Below are 10000 nucleotides of genomic sequence, written 5' to 3'. Positions count from 1 at the left end.
AGTGGAATTTATAACCGTGTTCTAATAAAGCATGGATTTTGTACGTGTTTCGTTTTTTACCAAATTTCCTGTTTAGCAAAATAGGAATAAAAAAAAAAGAAGTATAATGGAAGTTTCAGTTCTGTAAAGTGATTATATAAATCCTCTAGAATTCACAAATACTGTACAATGAATAACATCTTACAATCAGAAAATACATAGACATCTAGACAAAATTTTTATCGCATAGGCATTGGGGAAAAATTGACAATAACTGCCGACAACCAGAATCACCATCGTCATCTGACCATTTACCACAAACACAAATGTACAATAACAAATCCCTCCATTTTTTTTTTTTCAAAGACTAACGAGGTTGGAAGAGAAGTGGTAGGTATGATAATAACACCAAGAACAGAAAAAGGCATTGAAGGAATGGAGAGCTGTAAATAGTAGATTGTAACTTGCGAAGTTTAAATCAAAGTTCTGCAATATGAGTATTATAGCTTGCTATGCAACAACAAATTATTCAAATGAAGAAACGAAAGGCGAATTCTATGAAGAACTGCTGAGAGGTAATAGATGAGATACCAGAGAGAGATATGACAATTGTGATTGGCGACTGCAATATTAAAGTTGGAACGAATAATCAAGGTATAGAAAATGTGATGGGTGTTGAGGGTCTTGGTGAAGTTGCAAATGAAAATGGAGCACATTTGATAATGTTTGGTTCGACAAACAATCTTGTTATTGGAGGTACTCTTTTCCAGCACAAGGCCATCCACAAATATATATGGACTTCACCGTGTGGCAATTGCAAAAATCAAATAGATCACATAGCTATTAATAAAGAGAGATGGAGGACTCTGAGAAATGTAAAAAACTATAAAGGTGCAGATATTGGTAGTGATCATCAGGGTTTGAAACAACTAACTTTCTGGAAGATGAACACAGAAAATCCTTTGCAATTGAATGTAGGAATCAATTTGCAGTCTTAGAGAGTTTAGGAGACGAAAAGCAGACAAATAATGAAGAATGTTGTGAAGTTAAGAACATATATCAGTCAGTTGGTATAGTTAAGTTTTGGGACATACAATTGCCAGGATAAAACCATAGGTATCAAATGATATAGGGGATACTAGAAAAAAGAAGACAAAGACAGAAATTTATTGTTGAAAGTATCCGAGGAAATGATGAAAATTACAAGGTAGATCAAGCAAAGTATTCCAGTATTGATAGTGAGGTCAAAAGAAAAGCCAGGAATAACTGGAGAGAATATTGAGACAGAAAAATAGATGACGGTGAGAAAACTATGAATTCAGGTTATAGCTATGGTGTAAGAATTGTTCATAAAATTATTAATGAAATTGCTACTGGGGCAAAAAAGATAAATATATCCGTTAAAGAGAGAGATGATCTCTAATAACAACAGAAGATGAAGAAAGGCAACGTTGGATGGAACACTTTAATGAACACATGAATAGGAGTTATGAAGGGAATAATTTGACTGATAGACTTGAAGCTGAGGAATGAATACCTTGATGTGCCAATGAAGAAATTTAGTGCATTTGAAGTCGAAGCTATTATTGAAAAAGCCCCTGGATACGAAGGAATAACTGATGAGATGATTTTTGCCGAAAATGAAGTGACTCCCAGAATACTTACAAGATATAGAATGTGGCAAGAAGAGGCAAACCCTAATGAATGGGAACCAGGAGTGCTGGTGAAAATGGTAAAGAAAGGATACCTGACTGATTGCAATAATTACAGAGGCATCACAATAAGTACGCCAGTTGTCATAGAAATATATAGTATGTTCATTCTAAAGAGACTGGAGAGAAAGGTGGAAGTTGTACTGACCAAATTTTCATGTTAAGACGTTTTACAGTAATGTGTAGAATATAGAAATCTAGTTTTTATGGTATTCGTGCACTATGAAAAAGCATTTGATAGTGTGTACCGGCTAATTTTGAGGAGAGTCCTGCGTTATTATGGAGTTCCTCTCAAATATGTAAATTTGACCAAGTCTGCTCATCAGCATACCAAGAGCAAAGTTAATGTTAATAGAGTCCTTTCATATGAATATCCAATGAACAACAGTAGAGTACTCAAAGGGAATATGCTATCACCTATGTTGTTTATCCTCCTCGTGGATTTTGTCTTGCATAGAACAGTTAGGAAGGGCAGATATAGAGAATAATGATGACGCTATCCTTATTAGCAAAATGCCACAGGACTTGTAAAGCTTACTTACCAGAATGCATGAAATAACACCTGAGGTTGGCCTTAAGATAAAGAGAATAAAGACAAAGATGATGAGAACGGAATATGCAAAGGAAGATGAAATATCATTGGAAGGAGAAAGGAGTGATGACGTGGAATCATTTAAATATTCAGGAAATATGGTCAATAATCTAGGGTCTTTAGAATTGCAGTTTAATGAAAGATTAAAAAGAATACTAATTGTACAATGGCTAGGGTAAGTAAAATTTGGAAATCAAATCGCCTGAAATTACATATAATAATTAGTTTATATATCCGGTGTTACAATGAAACAATATCCAACAGATTTTGTAGATTTGAGAAAAAACCCTCAGAAGGATATTGGAGTTAAATGGAAGGACGGGATTGGAAATTAAACTAGAAGAGGAATTACTCAAGTGCCATATGTGGATGAGATCATGGTGAGGGGTAGATGGAGATGGTTTAGGCATTCTCTTCGCACTCCCTAGAGAGATTACTTAACCAAACTCTCAAATTGGCTCCAAAAGGAACTAGATAAGAGTTGAAGTGGTTAACTACTGCACTGTAATTGTTCACTGGCTACTTTCTTCTTGGTAAGGATAGAAGAGAGACTTTAGCTATGGTAGCAGCTCATCTCGAAGGACAATCCAAAATCAAACCATTGTTCTCTAATCCTGGGTAGTGCCATAGCTTTTGTACTATGGTCTTCCAGTGTCTTGGTTTAGAGTTTTCTTGCTTGAGGGTACACTTAGGCACACTATTCTATATTATTTCTCTTTATATGTTTTTTTTTTTAAGTTTTTATAGATTTTATATAAAAGATCTAATCTAATGTCGTTACCGTTCTTAGAATATCTTATTTTGATTGTTAATTACTCTTGTAGTTTATATACTTCATGGTTTCTTTTCCTCAGTGGGCTACTTTCCCTGCTGAACTATTGAGCTTGTAGAAGCCTGCTTTTCCAACTAGGGTTGTAGCTCAGCTAATAATAATAATAATAATAATAATAATAATAATAATAATAATAATAATAATAATAATAATATTGAACTGAGTAAAATATATAATTGGAGCTTTGTATTTTAGGGCCGAATCATTTGGGAGGGGTTGGGGGTCAAGGGGTTAATTTTAAAAAGAAATATATAGAAAAGGTTACAAGATAGAATTCCTTCTTTTGCATTCATAATGGTATAATAATAATCCTGACTTTGGATCTTTAAGAATATCCTTCACATATTCAGTTCATTGGAGTCTTAGATAACGATGGAAAATATTTTTTCTTTATTCAACAGGAATATCTAATGATGAAAGTTAATTAAGCATAGTCTTATCGCAGTTACCCCGATTTTGAGTTTTCATCAGTTTTGTGAGTTTATATATGATACCTTATATTAACCATTTTATCAAATGATTTAATTTCGCAATATTAAGCTATATAAAACCCAATCATAATATCACCAATTAATGGGATTACATGGGTCTAAACTTTAAACACTTTTGTTCCCTCGTTACAAGCTCTTCTGGTTGGCAATTTATAGAATTATAAGGCCCTCTCCACTAAAGTGAAGCTCAGACCGTAAAACCATTATGTGAATACTTAAGCGAAATATGAAAGGCAAATTGTCGTATTTCTTGTAGGTACAAGTCTTCTTGTGGTATAAAGTGTTAGTTGTAAAGGAAAAGCCAATTCCTAAGCTTTATTACTAAAATGATATGCAATTAAAAACTATCAAATAAGATCAAAACTGATATTACGGGAGAAAATAAAATAAAACTACGTGAACACAAACACCTATAAATTCTATAAATTCAAGACTTGATGAAATTAATTATATTTTTCAAGTACATTCTTATTCTCATGAAATACGAAATTTAACATTCCAAATCTCCGAACAATTTGTGACCATCTGGGTAATATCCGGATTAGGTCCGTTTTCAATTGTATAAAAAAAAAATAATCGTCAAAGCAATTAAATAAATTATTTTCAATGCAACTTCATGCTGCATGAAAAATAAGTAAACACCTGGATGATGCAATAAAGGCAGGAGGTCTAGACAATTCCGTCGGTTTCATTGTCCTTAAGTTTCCCTAATGCACAAATTTTTGGTTTCTGCATTAAAGGGGGACAATTCGTGGACATGTATAATTAGCAGAGCAAATAATGAATTAGTGACGTTATCAAAATAATTTACTGATCTGATAAAGAATATGCAAAAAAAAATTAAACGTTATCATGGGAAAAAGGCTAAACATGGGAACAGTAACAAAAAATTAGCATTACATATTCCAAATGCAATGGGATTACCATTTGGTTTAGTCACTTATTTTGTTCGCTGTCGATTTTTTTTAGAATAATATCAATTAAAAGAAATAACCTCCGCAAGGAAAATAATGACTAAAATTAGTAGGTTGTAAAGATGTAATAACCATGATTACTTATGTTTTAGTCTATTTGTACAACCATATTTGAATAGATATTTTCAAAATTTAGTTTTTAGTCATTAGTAAACGATTAGTGTAAAAATCTATCTAAATATGCATGCACGTTGCTTATTTTTATATTTGTTGAAACAATATTTCCATAAAGGATTTATATAATAATTGTTCTTTTCTGATATGCGACGTTTTAAACTATTTTCCTTAAAAAAACTTATCACAGGAAGTATTTTATCACGAAATATTATCACCAAAATATCTTATGATATTAATTTTTCTAAAATAGAAATGCTATTCTTAATAGCATAATGAAGAATACTGAACTTTTGCAAAGCAAGCTCATGCTGAAAGGTGCTCTTTCGTCAGCCAATGGTGCTCAGTGACGTCACAAAACTTATCCCCACATAACGCTCACCCCTCTCATCCCCGTTCACCCCCAATTCACCTGTGCGTGGGCTGACCTCCTATTCTATAGCTATAGACCTTGGACCTGTCTAAGTGGATCCTGCCTCTCATTAAATTGACGTACTATATTCAAAATGCGATCGTCAGCTCGTACACGCTTAGGGTTTTGTTTAGGAGCATGACCAGCAACCAATTGCTCATAATATACATCTCAGTTCTTTTAAATTTTTCTCTATCATTCAATAAACTACCACATACTGTAATTGGGTGGTGATAGAAATGCTAGACGTTTGGGAAAAACATGTGTGGCTGAATTTTGCCTCCAGCATATACCATTAAATCCAAGGTCTATAGAGTACCAGGTCAATTCCCGCGCAGGTAAATTGGGGGTTGTCATGGGTAGATAGAATAATATAGAAAAGAATGTTAAAACGTGTGATTTTTCTACTCTTAGAGAAGCAGAGAGAGAGAGAGAGCAGAATCTCGCCAGTGTTTACAAAACTGTCACCGTCAAGATATGTGCCTAGGCTGGCGGTCTTTGAGCATAACGATCCCCTGTCTATTGCAGACCAAGGAAACCATAGGACAAGAAGAACAGTGTTTGTTGCCGAAGAATATACATTAGCTGGAGGTAAACAGATGTCTCGCTTCAATTATAGGGCGATATGGATTTCGATTACACCAGCAGAGCGTTCGTCTAGGTGTTATCAGAGGCATGGTTTTTAGGAACACCAATGAGGATGAAGAAACGAGAAAATTTCCTTATATGGAAACTGTCCATAGTTAACCCCTCCCATACAGGGATATATAAACTTCCACGCGAACGAGAGAAGAAGAGAACACGAAAGACAGAAGTGGAGGAAGCACAAGAAAGAGAGAGAGAGAGAGAGGGAGGACAAGCTCAGAGAAGAAGAGAAGACTTAAGGACCAGAATGCAGACGTAACCAGCTTTGTCCGAGATGTCAGAACGAGTTGCCACCCGCCCTCATTACTAATGACGAAATGCCTGGACCTGAAATATCTCCGTCCCTGTCAACCGTCGAGAGCTGCTGAGAAGAGTAGTATTCTTTTTGTATTATATATCTACTATCTTGACTGTTCCCCTATTTGCTGGAGTGTAGTTTAATCAAATGATTTTCTTTGTTTAGTTCAGTGCTAGCTAAGTACTCAATCAAGAAACATTTACCTTTGACTAGTTGTAAATAAAATTATGTTTTCTTTTGCGAGTTTTCTTTCTATATTTCCTTTTGTTTGATTGTTTATGATAGTTGAAAAGTCTCCATTTCATTAATCAATTCAACAGAACCTGGTTCGATCCCCACGAGGATCGTAACACGGGGGAGGAGAGATTAGAGGGGTAAACGTTAAAGAGGGTTAAGTTTTGTGGCGTCAGTAAGCAGCACTGGCCGGCGAAAGAACACCTTTCAGTCAGAACTTATTTTGCAAAAGTTCATTATTCTTTCTTATCCAGTTAAGAATAACGTTACTATTTCAGAAAATATAATATTTCAAGATATTTTGATGACTGGATTTCATGATAAAATACTTCTTATGAGAAGGTTTTGGGAAAAAAAAATGGTATAAAAAGGAAAGAAAAAAATATTAAAATTCTTTATATCAGTCAGTAAATATACAAGTAAGCAGCGTGCATGCATACATGAAAAAAATATTTTACACTAATTATTTACTAAAAATTACATTTAGAAAAATCTATACAAATACGGTTGCACAAATAAACTTGAAACTTAAAAATCATGATTATTACACTTTACAACCTTTTAACTTTATTCATAATTTTCCTTGTGGAAGTTGTTTCCCCATTTGATATTCTTATCCTAAAGAATGTCCGACAACGAACAAAATAAGTAACTAAATCTAGTGGCAATCCCATTACATTTGCAATTTCTGCTGCTAATTTTTTTACTGTTCGTTTACCAGGTTTTAAACCTTTTTCCCCATGATAACATTTGAACATTTTTCCATAGTCTTGATTTGATCGGAAAATTCTTTTGATGGCTTCACTAGCTTATTATCTGCTCTGCTATTTATACTCGTCCATGAATTGTCTCCCATTGATACATATGACCCAAGATTTGGGTATTTTGGAAACTTATGGGCAATGACACCAGCAAAATACTCTATGACCCGCTTTCGCTATTGCATCCTCCAGCTGTTCGTTAACAACTTCCCCTACACTTTTTGCAACATCATCATCTTTTTCTTCACCGTCACATTCATCCGGTAAACAAAATATCATCGCGGAGAGACTTAGCTCACGTTGTAGCGATTCGTCAACTTTATCTTGAGAAGAAGTTTCATTACTAAGAAAAGAAAAGGTTCCAGCTGTAAAGTTATCTACTTTTCTTTTGGTTTCTGTATTACATTTCGACCCCATGAGATAATTATCCTTCCCTAAAAGATGAGATCTAATGCGATATTTCATGGCAACTGAAGTTGGGTGCTGATAACAGACTCCCATTTGTCGCAGGCAAGCAAAGAAATGTTCCAGTCCATCTTGATTCAGTCTATGTCAGTATATATGATATATTGAATTTATTTTTTACCATCTCTAACCATTTGGGAAAAGATTCGCATGAAATTGTCACTCCTTTTTGGAATGGGTAAAGACTTTTACTTCCAATTACCTTCATTGATTTTACTGTCTGTGTCATGCATTTGATAATTTTATTCTGATTTTCTAAGTCCAACCCATAGGCATTTCTGGACATCTTTAAGTCATACGGAACTTGCTTCTTTGACACTGATAGACATAACAAAAGTAGCATTTACAATATATACTCCACTTCAAAACAAAAGATATATAAATGCATAGCCATATATTTGTCAAAATTAGTAATTGGATAGAGTGTTTATGCGTTTATTAAAAGAATACCGATATATTGTTAGTTTTCATATCTATAATCTAATACATATCGTTTACCAACAATGCATTTCACTTTTGAACCTTACATTGTGATAGAGGTAATGATAATGTTGGAATTGATCCTTCCTTTAATCGTCGTTGGTTTTTTGGCATTGGCTCTCCAAGCAATTCATATTTCAGGTTTCTTTCAAATGCATCAGTTTCAAAATGTAAACTACACATGATTGCATTATCAGGGTTGAAAGGGTCCTTCCTTTTACATTAATTTATCCACAGCTTTCTAGTTTCCACGTGCTTGGTTAAGCTGTGAAGAGTTACTCCTTCATCTCTTTTATCTTTATTAGAAGAACACCCATACACAGCACAGTACCGAGGCATTTTAACCAATAGTAATTAATTCAAGCACTCTGCAAATAGGACTCAATAAATAGTTAATTGGGAAGCGGAAGAGCTTCACACTGAATAATAATACCAGATTCCTTGTAAACTAACTGTAGATACTGGAAAACAAAGGCTGGTAAATCAGAGCATGGTACTGTGTGACTTCATTAATCTCCGCATGGGTGGTCTGCGCAGTAGATGACAAATTTTGGGTCGCTGATGGGTAGACCTTGTATTCTATAGACCTTGATTAAACCTACTTGAAAAGATGTGTATTGATAAGTCGCTCGTTCTCTCGAAACCAGCCACTATTGCTTCAATTAAATCTCTACCCTTTTCGAAAGCCAAATCCTTTGACACAGTTATCCCTTGTAAATTTCTACCTACCCTTCAACTATATGAGGCCACCCACTGATACGTAAACTAAATCTCTACACTTTTTGAGGGCCAAATACTTTGACACAGTTTATCCTCTGGAAAGTTTTACCTGACCCTTATCCATGCCAGATTATAAAGAACCCATCCAGTCCTCTCAAGTGAAAGATTAAAACCATCTGCTTCAACGCTTTCTCCTTTATGATCGCATTACCATTCCACTGACAGCTTCATTTCCTCAAGCTAAATTTCCAAACCCATAGGTTTCAAATCTTAAGAATATTCTTGCTGTGTATTTCTACCCAATTGTGTCCACCCATTTTGTTTGTTATGGCCAATGAATGCATCCATGGGCGTGCATCACAACTTCAGCCTGCAGAAACAGACAAAAGATGGCCGCCTCCTTTCCTACCAAAAGACGGACTTTTACCTGTGGATATGCAAGTAGAAACTCTTCAACAACAGAGAAGAAAGGAACAAAATTGGTATAACTATGTAAACTTGATTGTGTTAAGCAAGAAAAAACCAACTCTCCATTCAATATTGCTGCAAAATATTATTTATTCTTTGTGAACTTGACTGTGTATCCAGGAATAATTTGATAAGAGCGAGCTAATGTTCCAGTAACTATTTCTACCTTAACCAAAGAACTGAAACTCTTCAAGTGACCAACCCCCTCCACCACCGGTATCTCTACGGTTAATCTGAGATTGGTCCTTCGATACCCTTTGTTTAGTAATCAATTCAAGTTAGAGGACCATAGGTGTACATGTTAAAAGGTACACAGTGATAAACGGGTCGTTGTATTTAGTGTCTTCCATTTGATAGTGAGGTAAAAAAGTGACCCCTTTTTTATAGGCTTCAGTGCCAGTCCTCAAGGAAAGGATGCCGAAGAATTCATCCACCTACTCTTTTCGAAAACATCTTTTTTTTCTTTTCGCAGAAATATTTGCTTGTTCGAAGTCATAGGGAATTCTTTTTGGACTCAATAATGGAATTGTATCATTGGCCATCACGCTAAAGAAGCCCACAGAAAGTTTTGCTGAATTTGGAATTTGCCACCCCTTTACAGTATGTGAAAATTTATTGATGAATTAAGAAAATTTCAAAAGAACCGAGGTGTATATTATGAGCAATTGGTATACTGGCCCTGCTCCTAAACAAAAACTTCTTAAGTATGTAAGAGTTGACGATCGCATTTTGAATATAGTACGCCAATTAGATGATAGGCCACAATTGTAATACTTGCATGATATAGCCCAGAATTGTGAATTACATTAAATTCCTAATATAC

Source organism: Palaemon carinicauda, chromosome 22 (assembly GCF_036898095.1).
Source record: "Palaemon carinicauda isolate YSFRI2023 chromosome 22, ASM3689809v2, whole genome shotgun sequence".
Lineage (NCBI taxonomy): Eukaryota > Metazoa > Arthropoda > Malacostraca > Decapoda > Palaemonidae > Palaemon > Palaemon carinicauda.
The sequence above is the reverse complement of the archived record's forward strand: the minus strand, read 5'-3'. Positions refer to the sequence as shown.